This window comes from Mustela lutreola, chromosome 3 (genome assembly GCF_030435805.1).
Source record: "Mustela lutreola isolate mMusLut2 chromosome 3, mMusLut2.pri, whole genome shotgun sequence".
NCBI classification, from domain to species: Eukaryota; Metazoa; Chordata; class Mammalia; order Carnivora; family Mustelidae; genus Mustela; species Mustela lutreola.
Genome location: NC_081292.1, coordinates 72,524,308 through 72,538,156, shown reverse-complemented (window position 1 = coordinate 72,538,156; position 13,849 = coordinate 72,524,308). Strand labels below are relative to the sequence as shown.

Sequence of the window (13,849 nt, the reverse complement as noted above, 5' to 3'; positions counted from 1 at the left end):
ACAGAGATGATTCATCAAAGACTGCCCCAGAATATAGATAAAATGGATCAAAACACAGAAAGTGGAAAATAACACCATAGTTTAAAATGTGTTTCTTAAATTAGAGAAGAGGGGACCACAGGGTAACGATGTTTTCCTGAGATAGTAAGAATTGGGAATTTCCTTTTACGAAGAGGGGGGTAAACAACATTTTTCCATCTTTAAGGAAGAAACAGAGAGATGTCAGAGATTTCAGGTGCTTTAAATAGATATTGCTGGGGCATCTGTGTGGTTCAGTTGTTAAGCGTCTGCCTTCGGCTCAGGTCATGATCCCAGGGTCCTGGGATCGAGTCCTGCATAGGGCTCCTTGCTCAGCAGGAAAGCTGTTTCTCCCTCTTTCACTCCCACTGCTTGTGTTCCCTCTCTCACTCTCTCTCTCTGACAAATAAATAAATAAAATCTTAAAAAAAAAAAAGATATTGCTGAATTATCCTTTAAAAATGTGTAGGAATATTTATGCACCTACTAATAGCCGGTGTGAGACTGGCTAGTCCTCAAAGCCCTTCCCAGAAATAGAAGTTATCAGTACTTATGATATCAGAGGCCAACAACTGGTATCTTATTTCGTCCTGACCTTCCCTGACTGTGAGGAGGAGCGCTTATCTAAATTCAAATCCCTATCTAAATGGAAATGTATGTCTCTATCCAACCTACTCTGACCACTAGCATCTCTTCTATGAATTACCTGTTCAAACCCTTTGCCCATTTTTCTTATTGGGGTTTTGGTCATTTATTATTTTGCAGAAGTCCCTCATATATTGGGGATATACCATCAGTATACTGCATATTAGGAATATATCACTGGTATCATGTATATTAGGGATCTACTCTTAGTAAACTGCCCATTAGGGATATACTGTTAGTGTACTGCACACTGGGGATATACCACTGGTATACTATATATTAGGGATTTACCACTAGCTCAAAAGAGTGCTCGCTCTGTCGCACCCTGGCTAGCTTTCAGTAGAACTAATTCACTTCATTTGCCAATGTAATAGTCTAAAAGGGAATTTTGATGTTTTCGTTTATATTTATTTGCTTAATAATGAATCTGAATAATTTTTTCATATTTTTATTAAAAATTCATATTTCTTTTGCAAATACCTCCCTGCCTATTTTTGGAGGGAGGTGCCCATCATGTTCTTCTTACTGGTTTATAGAACCTCTTTATGGGATATGCACCTGGGGTCTATAATTTATGGCAAATAATTTGTGATACAAATTTTAGGCTCTTTAGGTATTTGTATTCTATCAGTGAGATTTTCTGCTTGGTTTGCAAGGGAACTTTGGGCTCTGCAGAAAAGGTGGAGTGGGGAGAAGCGTGTGTTTCAATACTGGCTTGTGTTTTCCTTAAATTTGGAAACCAAGTATAATTCACCATCTTGAGGATCAATTTCCTTTTGAAGAACACCCTATCTGATCTATGTAAGAAATGGTGTATCTTCTTGTAATATGGCTTTGATCACATAACATTTAACATGGTAACTCTGGCCATATTGTGCTAAAGGTATGTTTGCTTGACTTTATTTGAGCTGATGAATTAAAATGCCTCTGCTTTCTTCCCTGTCTCTAGAAACTGGGAGTGAGGGTGAGGTGGGTGGGGAGTAGGGTCCACCAAATAGAGCAGAATACCAAGCTACAAGAGGGGCAGGCAAAGACTAGGCCTCAAATGCCACCAGTATCCTTGCTCCCTTTGTCTCTGCTTCTCACTGACTTCTGACTTCATTTGATACTCTCCTTTGGTCGGTTGGCTTTATTCACATGGTGGAAAACATCTTGCACTTTCAGCCCCTGGAGAGAGGCTGACTCAGTTCTCTTCTAACTGCATCCTACAGAAGTTACTCTCTTGAGGATCCCGGTTGGGTCAGGAGTAGGGTTGCCAGATAAAATATGGGATTGCCCAAATACATTAGAATTTCAGAGAAATAATCCATCATTTTTAAGTTATAAGTATTTCCCAAAAGTCACATGAGATATACTTACCCTAATTCACGTGTAACTGGACATCTATATTTTTGTTAAGTATGGCAACCCTAGTCAGGAGTCTGCTTCTAGACCAATTGGCCCAGAGCCAGGGAATTGAGGTTCTGTCTACCTTCACATCAGTTAGTGATGGCCAGTGGGCTAGATCATGTCCTCATTACTGCTCAGTTGCTCGTGAGTGGGGGTGGGGTGGTTATTAGGCTAAGAAGACAACTCCAAGGGCATCCGCCATACCTGTCTTTTTGGACTAGCTGTTCTTCTGCCTGATCTCTCCCCTGGCGCTGAGCACCTGATCTCATCCTCTTCTCTCCGGTACCATGCCCTGTGATTCGCAGACTCTGTTCCTTTGTGTTGTGATAGAAGCTCCATGAGGAGAAGACCTGGTCAGGAGCTTCTCCAATGTGTTCCAACTTTTTATTAAGGGTCTAGCATGTGTTAGGTCCCAGTATGTACCTGGTTGGATTGAATACAGCCCCAAGTCCCCCTTTGGGTGATAGGGTTTCCCTTTCACACCTGTCCCTCAGGCACCAATCTTCCAGGAAATCCAGCACCGCTCTCTGGAGGCGGCCTCTCGGCACTTACACATGCTGAGGACACGTGGGCGTGCCCTTCCTCATTCAGGACTTCGGCCCCCGCGTTTCCCTTGGCGCCTTCCATCCCAGCCTGCCCAGTTACCACCAAGCCGTACACGTGTGCAGGGGCTCAGCTCTGGGTGTGGGTAGGGTGTCCAGGCGATCCTGCCGGTAAGGGAGACCACACTGGGTCAGATCGCAGCGGACGGGACACTGGGTCAAAACTGCAGGAGACTGGGCTGAGCTCCTCCAGGAAGCTGCACCCACGACCCCCTGGGATGGCAGGCTAACAGATGGTTCCAGAAGGGCGAAGGTATCTATGCCCTCTCTTTCTGCGTTCCCCCTCTTCCTCTGGTACTCTCCTCCTCTCCCCTCTGCTTGTCCAGGATTTGCTCTCCCTTTCTTTCCTCCTATTTCAAGAGCACTTACCGGACACTGGACCCCCTCCATACTTTTTTGTTGTTGTTCATTTTAACAACCCTACAGTATAGCAATTTGTACTTAAAAAATGGAAACGTTAGGGAATGAAAAACCTCAAGGAAACCCAGCCAGACAGTGATGGAGATGGGCTTTTAGCCCAGGTCTTCTGCATTCGTAAGCACCGTGTTCTGCTGCCGTGTAACCCTCTGTGGATGAAATTTCAATCCGCCTGGTATCTATACGGATGAGCGGGCGGGCGATATTCGGGGTAGGCGCGAGTGCGTGAATATGTTTCCAGCTTTATCCATGACCAGCCTTGGGACTGGCTGTCTCCCTTCCTCTTTCCATCTGTGCCAGACCCCACCCTGCCCGCAGCATCCCTTCATCACCTGCCTTCATTCCTCCCCTTTGTTTTCCATTCATTACACTGTTAGGTTAGCCGTCTCCTCCCCACATCTAGGGAGGCATTATTACTTTGCAAACAAAACATGTCCTGCTTGCCCTGGAAGATGGGTTGTCTGGAGAGATTTCCTGCAGACTGCTGTGCTCATCCTGGCTCAGAGTTCTTGTAAACTGCAGTCACAGAGGGTGGCACTTCCTGCCAGAGAGAAACCTTGTCCTCTCCCTGACCTCTGTCTTATTATCCCTTGTCGTCCATCTTGGAATCCCTCTCCCGTTCACAGGAAGGCCTTGTGCTGCCAGCCTCTGGATGCCTCAGGCAGAGAGAAAACCACATCATTTGGAAGTGGCAGGGGATAGACAGACATTGCAAAGTGGGACGCTTCCCTGCCTCAGCCCTCATGGGCCCTGTGGCGGGCGCACCTGCCGACCCTCCCCCAGAACCTCCAAAGGCCAAGGTTTGCCATGTTTCTGAGCTCCAGTATGGTCAATTACGTCGGCAAAAAAATAAAGGTGGAAAGAGCAGGGGTTCCTTCCTGGCCCCTTTCTAGAACCTTCCTCGAATGACATCACTCTATTCCCCAGCTGCAGCTGAGAATGTGTTTCTCGGGCTCTGCTTCAGATAATGCCAGCCATAGTCTCTCCTTCCTCAGCTCTAAACTGTGTTTTGCCTCTGGCCTGGGAATCTCAATCTCTCTCTCTCTCTCTCTCTAGGCCCCTCAGTCTCTCTCTTTCCAGGTTTTAAAAGGGGAAGGGATTGGAAGGCAAATCCAAACCCTGATTTTTGAGTGGGGAGAAGCCTTTCACATGAAGAAAGAACATACATTAATAGCTCGGAAAACAATGGTAATATTTAATTAACCTTTTGAAACGGCTGATCTGCAAATCTGCACGTGTCAGCTCATCTTCAGAACAGAGGGACGGTGTGTGTGCTGCCAAAATCAACATGCTGGGTCCATGCGTTTCTTCTGTGGGGATTTCACAGGGGGAAAAAAGCCGGCCCTGCTACCCCCTTTCCCCACCCCCACCCCCGCCCCGGCCAAAATCAGTGGTTTTACTTTAAAAATTCATGCGATCCAGCTGCCCTCGTCAGGGTTGGACGTAGCCTGTTATGCTACACATCTGAGGACCCCAAGCTGAAGCTTGGCTCCTTTCCCTGTCACTGTAGCAGACAGGCTGCGGGCCTCCTGGGGGCCTGAGGGTCAGTTCTGATGACAGCAAAAATCAGCCCGATGCTCTTGGAGCTCTCCCAACACAGCGCATGTCCACAGGACAAAGGGAATTAGACTCATCTGCAAGTGTCAATTCTCTGGCTTTCTTCGTGATTTTTTTTTTTTTTTTCCTTTTAAAGGCGGTGTGCTCTCTTAGTGCGAGAAGTCATGTCACCCAGAGAGCGCTGGGGTTGGCTCATTAAAATATCACCTGGTTAAAGTAAATCGATGTTGATGGAATTGTTGAAGGTATTTCCCCCTCGTGGAGCTGGTGTGTCTTGCCGATCAACTGGTTATTCCCATGGCAGGCTGAACGGATACCCCTCCTTTCTGCTTTGCAACCCATCCCTGCATTAATGAGCAAGGCTTACAGTATAATCAGAAGCCTGGTGTGAGGTTATCAACAGCAGTAGTAAAAAGAGTCAGAGAGGGCAATATTTTGCTTTTGGGGACTTCTGAAAACGAAAGAGTGTGGGCATGACAAAAATGAGCATGGACGCGTCGACTTGTACTGGTAAACTGTACAGATGCATCAAGTAAGCAATAAGGCACATTCTGAAATGTTCAGAAAAATTGCCATAACTTGTAAAAAGCTTTTTGTTGTGGCTTTTGGGTGCTATCTTCCCTGAGATGGCCAGGACAGTGCCCTTCCAGGAGAAGCAGCTCATCACTGAGGACCATATCTCTCGGGAACAAGTCTAATCATGAGTAACTCAACTCACACAAAGACAAGGGCATCAATGACAATGACCCAAGAAGTGTGACAAATATCAAATCTACCAGTGGCAATTGCCAGCTTGAAAGTTAAGGTCTTTCCAGTTCTGAAACGCGTTGAGGGTAATGGGAAGGAAGATTTCCTGGAGGTAGAAAGGAAATTTATGGTTTGGTTGTGAGCCTATACCTAGAGACTGCTCACTACCCTCCAACCTGTTCTCAGCACATTACGTGCCTTATCTCACTTAATCCTTACAGCAGACCTGGAAGGGATTTACTAGTGTTAGCCCCATTATACAGGTGAGGAGTCCAAGGCACAGAGAGATTAAGTAACTTGCCCAAAGTCACACAGGATATATAATGACTCTGTAATATTGATATATATTGATAATATTGATATATATGACTCTGTAATAATTGAAGAGTCGAAGAGGAAGGTATTGGTTATAGCCAATGACTTGTATTTTGTTTTAATGCATCTTCTGTTATATCTTGTCTTTTTCAGGTTTAGTAATTGGCCTTGGCTGTTCAACCTGACTTTCAGGATGTATTGTAGAATTAAGAGCTACTCAACGTCAGGCTCTTCTGAGAAGGTAACCCTGATTCCTTCAACTGCTCCAGGATCCATGGGTCTTTACTCTGTGAGAATGGAAACAGACTAGACCTTAGATTTTGGGGGGAAAGCATATCCATCCTGAACACACCCAGGCACCCCAGGCAGCCAAAATGAGAAAAGAGAGCGATGGGACAGGGAAACTCTGCATGCCTGTAGAACATTCCCTTCCCCTCTCTGTTTTCTCCCTTTAAAAAGAAAGCTCAGTTTCAGGAGGGAAATCGAAAAGGAAGTAGAATGGCAAAATGTAGAGAAATTCGGACGGTTTCCATTTGGCTGCCATCCATGCAGAGCAATGTTCCACTGGACCACCGGACTGAAGACCTGAGTGCATGAAAGTCACGTCCAGACTCCTGAGAGCATGAGATTGCAGAGTCGGGACGGAGCTCAGTATACGACCTGTTTGAAGTAACCTGATTTCTGGCCTGGACATATTTAATGCCCCCAGAGCTAATACAGTATGGCAAGCGGGACAATTTCTCAGTAAGGAAATGCACGTGGCAGTGATATTCTGGGGTCCCGCCATCCAAACAAAGTATCTTAGATATCAGCCATGGCACAAAGAGGCTTAATCCAGCTTTCAACAGATTTGTTTTGGGAGGAAAAAGCCTCTGGGCTCCTCTCTAGGGAGGAGCCTCTTCACCAAGGGCCCACTTTTGACATTCAAAACTAGAGGCCACCAAGAGGCCATGTGGATAACGTCATCACGGTTGACTAGGGTTGGTGGAAACACCCCCTCCCACCTCCTCACCCCTGGGAAGCCAAGGGACTTTTTGGATGTCCCACCGATTCGTGCCTAATTCCCTGGGCTGCTCAACTATCACATTTAGTGATTAGCTCTCTTGAAAATCTACGGTGACACTCCCAGGAGGTGGGGAGTGCGTGTAGAAGGGGCGGGGGTGGGGGTGGGGGTTGGGGGAAGAAAACTGTATATGCATACATAAAAGCCGAGGCTTGTGTAAGTGTGCGTGTGTATGTGTGTGCGTGTGTGTGCGTGCAAGTGATGAGAAGCTGAGGGTCTGAGCAGTTTTCTGAGATTCCCCGGAATACGGAAGGCTTGTGGTGCATATGGGAGAACTGACAAGTATACCAGAAGGTGAGGAAATGGCTGGAAGCAAACTAATGGCACTCCATCTGGAAAGAGGGGTACTGTTTAGTACGTCTGGAAAGCATTATTTCTGCAAATAGCTCAACCTCTATCAACTTTCAGGCAGGGATCCCGGTCTGCTGCCAAAATGAGCTCTCCCTGATGGCTGTGTGGCGGGAGAGGCTGAGCAAATGAACGGAGAGCGGAAAGTCGGAAACGCGCGGAGATGGCAGCCGGCAAGGTACGGCGCAGCAAGCACCTGCCTCGCTCCAAAAAGACAGCCGGGGCTTCACATCGCATTAGGGCCAGGGCCGTGCCTGGGGAGGGCTGAGCCTGGTGGGATTTGGGGCTCACCAGCCCTCTCCAGCCATTTCTCGCCATTTTTTGGGCTCGGAAAAGCCCCCAGCACAGTTAGCCAAATGGCTCGCCTGCATTGATTTTTGTACCCGGGGGTATTTTGAAGGAAATTAAATCCATGTGTTTCTGATTCAGCTGCCATTAGCACATGAAAACGCTGTTTTGAGAGAGTTATGGTATGCCGTGGGTGCCTTCGCACGGCGCAGCTAAATGCCGTAAAACCGTCTAGCCAGACGCGGAGGTGCAAGGAGCCGGGTGCGCTCCGCTCTACGCCATTTCCCTGCCTAGCCAGAAGGCAGCCTGTTTTTGTCATTTGCATCCTTTCTGAATGTAGCACAACACGGTTTCTCATGCCTGTTAATCATCTATCATTTCCAATTTGAATGAAGCCGTGTTAGTGTGGATGATGAGAGATTGCCTCTAACCACGAATAGCTGGAGGGGGTTCATACTGGAACAGCCACCAAGGCTGGGCACCCGTCTCCAGGTCGAGGGGCGGAGAGGCCGACTGTCGTGTATTCTCAGGAAGGCCCACGCAGCTTCGGGTCCACGGCACCGAGAAGCAGGGGAGCCTGAGGTGGCAGCGAGGAGCAGTGGGAGAATCCTGAGCTGGGAGTAGGCCGGGGGGGGGGGGTGTCCTATCCCATTCCCGCTCCCCTGCTTGTCCATGCTGAGCTTCCTCGCCTGTAATGATCATCAGGTCAAAGGCTATTGGTTTAGGGTCCTTTCTAAGCCTGACATTTTATGAGTAAAAACTGGCCCCTGATTGTCCTTAGTTATCATAGTCACTGATGAGCACATGTATTAGGTCTCGAGAATGTTCTAGTATGTTCCATGATCAACACTGAGGACACATGATGAAAGGCAAGGTTTTGCCTTTGGAGGGAGAAGGAAGGTAAGGGGACTAATTTATAGAGTACTGACCCTGACACTGGCCCAGTGCTAGGGGCTTTATTTGCCAATCACATTGTTATCTTCACAAGAATACTCCAAAGTAGGCATTATTGTCCCCATTGTATAGACAGACTTGCACTAAGGATCGAGAAGATTGGATACTTTGCTCAAGGACACAGGGCTTGTTGATGGAAGAGTGGGGTGTAGAGTTTCTTATCCCTGACCCCAGCCTCAGTTCTCTTCCCTTCTTGCTATTTCTTAGAGTTTAATGTGATCAGTGTTAAGTATATATGTATAATACATACTATTTTATATCTGGAATCATGGAGGACAGAGCGCATCATTCAATTTTGGAGACACTAGAGGATTTCACTGAGAAGATAAATTTGTGTCAGCTTTTAAAGGATGAGCAGGACTTGACCTAGTGGGGATGGGTATGGTGTGCATAAGATACAGGGTGAAAAGGAGAGTGAAGTGTTTCAGAAGCTGAAAGGCTGTTACCTACCGAATTTCTGCCACACTAATTAACGTCTAAACCTCAGACAGTGTCCAGGTCACATTTCTCCTGGGGAAACACTTGGATCTTGATTGTATACTGTCTTAACAGAAAGATAAGCTCTCCAGTCTTTTTTGACCTCCAGTCCAGTCTCACCATTCCGTCTTTATTGGACTCTGTAGGGCATCATCTTTGAGAGCTGATGACCACTCCAGTGGTATGGTTGACTTTGACTTTGGTCAACCTTGACTAACTCTCACTTGAAGAGGGGTTCCCTAAATTTCCTTCCACCCACATTATCCACAGAGATGTTTTGCTCTTCCCTTGCAATGGAGAAAGCTAAAAGCACAGCTGGTGGCAATTTCGCTTTGAATTCAGAGGTTGTGGAGCAAACGGGAAATTTCATGCCGCCGCTGCGGTGGAGGCCAACTGAGCTTTCATAGCTTACGCGGTGTGTCCACAACCTGCTTCCCATGAAATTGCCCATAAGTGTGGACAACCTGGGAAGCCACAGCTGAGCTGCTTGTCTTGGAGGCTCCCTGGATTTCCTAACTAGGCTTTGTCCAACGATGAATACAGCCACATTCTCCTAGGCCCTCGACTGGTAGAACTTGCCCTGCCTCCCACTGCCACAGCCATGTTGCTTTTAAAAGCAGTATGAGAGTTTGTCTCCTAAGAGCTGTCTTATCCCATAGTAAGGCTCCCAGGAGGTCTCTGGACTCCTGGCCCTGGGCTGTGCTGTGCTCCAGACTGAACAAATTTGCTTACTTTGATCTAGAATTCAACTTGTGGCTTGAATGTCTTCGGTGACATGTGTCTGTGCTTTCAGTAATGTCTAAACTCATCCTTCTAGTGTGGGTGTCAGTCAATTGTGAGAATCCCGCCCTCTATTTGGACTTAGGGGACCTACATCTAATCCAGAATCTTCTCCTAAAAAATAAACTGCGTCATCTGTTAAATGAAGAGGTTAGACCAGATAACCCCTAACGGCCCATCTGGTTTTTAAATTTTCCGATTTCTCTTGTTCTAGCTGTGCTAGAAGTTGAAAACCTCTGCTTGTTCTCATTCAAAATCTCATTCTCCCAGTATAATTCTAAAGACTGTTTTAGGTCCGCACCTCAAGCCTAGCTATGTCTTTTTGCTCCTCAAATAAATCCAGTTTATTTGCTCTTTTCTCAGAAGGACATTTTCCCAAACATATCACCATCCATGTCTACATGAGACTCTTTGGGACTCTCTCCAAGGTCTTTACATCACACTTCCAAAAGAGAACATCAATATTGGGGTTGTGTGGCTGGGTGTGGACGGAGTCGGTTTCTGCCTTTCTAAACCTTGCTTCTGTGAGAGCTAAGCCATGTCAGGGAGTTGCAGCCCACTCTCTTCTCCAGTTGGGGTCTTTCAGAGTACAGGCAGCATTCAAAGTTTTATAAATATGGCGGCCAACAGCGAACATCCTGGACCCATTCCCCTCTTGGCTTGTGTAGAGAGAGGGCAGTCAGGTGGCGTGGAGACATTGTTGGCAGGAATCATCGCTCCCTCTATTTGGGAATGAAGGACCATAAATGGTGGCTGCCTTCCAAACTGCCAATAAATAAGTAAATATAGAGTGTTGACATTGGTCTCCCTGCCAAACGCCAGGCTGCTTCTCTCCTCATCTTGGGGGAGACGAAAGAGAGAAGGGTTGTTGAATAGGCTGTTGAGAAGTAGCTTCAGCACTACTTGGAATCATTCCTCCTTCTGGAAACCTTTCAATCGGCTCTCTGGCCCTTCTTGGGGAATGAGACAATTCTGTCAAACATGAGATTGTGTTAGCTTATTCATAATAATTATCAGCAATAGGATAAAATGGAGCTGCTTCTACGGATGAACTGTTGTCAACAGATACTCAGGCTATGGTATAGAGTAACTACTGAGACCCTCAGAGGGTGTGTGTTCAGCGTGCAGCAATCAGCCAGAGGAGGGAAGATGGTTGAAGGTACCATGAGGCATACACCATCCTGGCGCTCTGGGACTCAGTTTCCTCTCCTTGCACAGACTCACCAGGTTTTCAACCTCTGCAGCCTGAATGAGAGGATTTCGTACACTGACGGAGCTGAAAGATGAAATGGTGGTCGTGCTTCTACATAAGAAAGGCGGTGAGAAGAAAAATCTGGTTTACCTTCGCATGCCTGGTGCTTAGCATGGTGCCAGTCACATCAGAGGCACTTAATAAATATTTGTGGGATAAATGGATTAATTTGGAGATGCTTTGCTTCCTGTCTGCTGGGATCTACCATCTCTGGCTACTCCTGTGTTTTGATTGACTCCGGAGCCACACTTCCAGGATGTCTTAAGCTTAAAGTTTGGCTCTTTTGGATACTCCTTCTTGCACCTACTCACATACAGCTTTTTCCTCCTTTGGACCCTCACCACCAGCATTGTGCAGGGCTCCTCCTCTTCCTCTTCCCTTCCCCCTCCCCCTCCCCCTCTTCCTCTTCCTCCTCCTTCTTCCTCTTCTTCTTCATATCATTTCACCACTTCCCTCTTGTCCTTGAAAAATGTCAAGACCCTCAGGTACAAACAGCTCACAAAGTTGGAGAAACTGAGGAAAGGGGAGGCAAGGGGCTAACGGAGGAATGAATAGCACTATAAACCTCTCTTCTCTGAAGACCCAGGGTTTTCTCCCCTCAAGGTCTGGTCTCACCGGGGGGAAAAGCCACTAGCCTTAAAGGGCCACGCACAGTGCAGTTCTATGCTATTGTTTTGACAGCTGAAGTGCAAAGGAATTAACTCTTTGAATCAAAGTCTTCTGTAGTTTGATGACTGCTTTTCTTTAAAGCGTGATTTATTATCTACCTATGAAGTCATCATGTGAGGGTATATTCATACACACTCACATTGGGTAGTATGGAGTTGTTGATTAGTTTAGAGATTACTACTTTCCCTGCACATTCTCATGGCTTCCAAATGACCCAAGAGTTCCTATTAGTGATTCTGAGATAAGACTTCCAGGTAATTAGGGAGATTCTCTTTTCTAGGAAAGGCTCATCTCTTCAGAACTCTGGGTCCAAAGAATTGAGGCTTATTGGTGCAGATGTTTCAGGGGACAGTGTTCAGTCTGGGGGCTGGGGTAGTTTCATGGGGAGCATTTGCCCTACCATAATCAGTAAAATTATATACATGTACCACTTACATGCTTTCACATATTTTAAGTTTATAATAGGCATGTCTGTGTCAATAAAGAGACATAAGACTGCATGATTATCCCCCCTCCCCTCCTCAGGGTCCTTAAGATACTTTCACTATTTATATTTTTAATTGCATGGAAGTACCCGGAGGCTTAGTGGCAAAGGACGAAAGTTGTAAAAATGGAATAAATAAATAAATTAAAATTAAAAAAAAATCTGAGTTAGTGATGTCTGACTTCCTCTATTCATGTTATTGCTACTCTTGTTGCTTTTTGGTTTTTGTTTTGCTTCTTGACTGTTGTTGTTTTCCACCAAAGCTGTCATTTATCGTGAGAACAAGAGCAGCCATGTGTTGATTTTTCTGGATTCTTTTTGGATACTATCCCAGTGCTAATGAAGGCCCTTCCAAAGTGCTAAAGAGTGGGTGCCAGAATCAGTTATGTTGAAAACAATAGAGAAGAGTGGTGCACAGACAGCATCTCTCTGCCCATCTACGTGCACACACCCGCAGATATTTGAATTAATACTTGTGGGTGTGCAACTCCCTAGGTTTCTGCGGATACGCACGCACATTTTGCAAACACAGAGTGTGTGCACTGGGGCTACGCCGTCGAGCACGTGGGGATGCATTTTTATCAAAGGGCTTTTTACATCTGCTTGCAGAAAATGTTCATGGAGCAGAGGATGAACAGAAATCCCAGATTTTGCCATGTCCCAGTTTGTTGGTCGAGAAGCTACTAGAGGTGTACGTTCACCGACTTAACACATTTAGATGTGACTATAAAGATTGTTATGGATCTTGTTTGATTACGAAATGAGGATTTTACCTCAAGAAGCACCCGAAAAAGAGCTTCTCAGTTTAGGCTTAGCTGTTGTGCTAAGATTAATAACATCTTTGACACTGGTCTTTGAGTTCTTCTGAGGTAGTTTATTAACCTGAAGAAAGGGAGACATTTTGTAGCCGGGGTTCTCTCTCTTCCCTCAAGAGATCCTCCTTGCCTTCCTCCCAATGTGTAATTATTCTCTCCTCAATTTGTTTACACAGCTTGGAGATGGGGACAGGGTTCTCTGGCGACCGTGCAACTGAGTGCAATCACCCTAAAGAGAAGCATTTAGAAGCTATAAAATCTAAATGGCCTGCCATGCATCATTACATCGCACAGTTATTCAAATTTAGTAAATTAAATTAAATAATCCCAAATAACTTGATTTCGGGGCTTTAAAATTTCATCTCTATGGTGCCCAGTACTCCATTGCCTTTATTATTATTGTTCATCAAGTAGAATTTATGTTTTTTATGAATCAAAGCCCTCGCCGGCCTCGCCGGCCCAAGCGGCTCGCGGCTGGCGAGGCGGAGTCGGTAGCTTGGCGCGCCACCTACCGGCTGCTCCGGGCACAGCGGCCCGCTGCGGAGTTCCGAGAGCGGCGCCGAAAAGCCAGCGTGGGGCCGCAGCGCTCTTGTCACTGTAAAAATCACAGACAGGACGAGGCTGTCAGCGAGTGTGCTGTGGGCTCCCTTGAGGCTTTGTCGTTGTGGGTCAACTTGTAGCCGCGGGGACAACCCAGGGAGATGTGCCGCTGAGGCTGGAGGAGTGTTTTCTCTTCCGGCTGCAAAGCCAGCCCGTTTGGTCTGGTGGTGGTGTGCGGCTCCTGTTCCTCCTGGTTAAAGGCCGGATGATCTCATCAAACTGCTGTGCACCCGACGGGTCGGGGAGGCCCTTCCTTCATTACCGAAAGCCATTCTCTGCTCATGCATGTTCCTGTTTGCGGAGGACATGGACGTTGAGAGGCGGTGGCGGCTGGTGCCAAGGGCGTGATGCCCCAGATGAAGACAAGGCCGAAATTTCCCAAGTGGTGTGTTTTAGAAAGTATTTTGTTTGTAGGCACATCTTTCGCCC

At 46.6% G+C, this 13,849-nt stretch overlaps 1 long non-coding RNA gene across 1 annotated transcript; it reads left to right on the top strand.

Moving 5' to 3' along the window:
* The first annotated feature begins 2,680 nt into the window (after positions 1 to 2,680).
* LOC131828060 (uncharacterized) lies at positions 2,681 to 12,127 on the top strand. The gene is made up of 4 exons (XR_009352212.1): positions 2,681 to 2,907; positions 5,844 to 5,931; positions 7,162 to 7,279; positions 10,819 to 12,127. It is a non-coding gene; the product is annotated as an uncharacterized LOC131828060 (long non-coding RNA).
* The last annotated feature ends 1,722 nt before the right edge of the window (positions 12,128 to 13,849 follow it).